We start from the raw sequence: 662 nt of genomic DNA, 5'->3' as shown, positions 1-662 counted from the left end.
CTCATCATTGCCTTAATGTTAGGAGCTATGTAGGTCCTGGTCAGAGATTTTTCTTTGACCAGTTTAGTTTTTATTGGAAAATAAGTGTAAATGAAGATGCAATAATATTAATAAACCTATTTGTGGAAGTGTTTGGGTCTTGAAATGAGCATACATGCATACAAGTTATACCTGATATATGATATATCAAAAGAAGTTTTGATGACTTCTTTGATAAGTTTTCTCGGTTGGTTAATATTGGCTTGCCTGAATATGCAATATACCGGGAAGTGGTCAGACGTTCGGGTGTATATGATATTGGTTTCGACCAAGTTACTCAAGTTCTTTGTCCAAATGTCAACAAGGGTTGCACTGGTATTGCTCACTCTCGTAGGTTTTGTCACACAGTTAAGAACAGTGAAATTGCCTGTAATATAATTGGCTTCTTTTCAGCAATAACTTTAGACAAAAATTCTCTTAGCTTCTTTAGAAAGATCCTAAAATTAGATTTCGGTATGCATTATATTGTACCTATAATTATATTTCTTGACGACAATTCAGCTTTACAATGAGTGATAATAACTCAGATGACATGCCATTAAGGACATGCTTGTTATGAACACATACTGAGGGGGCCTCCGCTGAGTCTAGATATGTTTGTGAAAAGCTTTGTGTGATGAGAG

Source organism: Penaeus monodon, chromosome 28 (assembly GCF_015228065.2).
Source record: "Penaeus monodon isolate SGIC_2016 chromosome 28, NSTDA_Pmon_1, whole genome shotgun sequence".
Taxonomy (NCBI): Eukaryota; Metazoa; Arthropoda; class Malacostraca; order Decapoda; family Penaeidae; genus Penaeus; species Penaeus monodon.
This window is presented reverse-complemented; position numbering follows the sequence as displayed.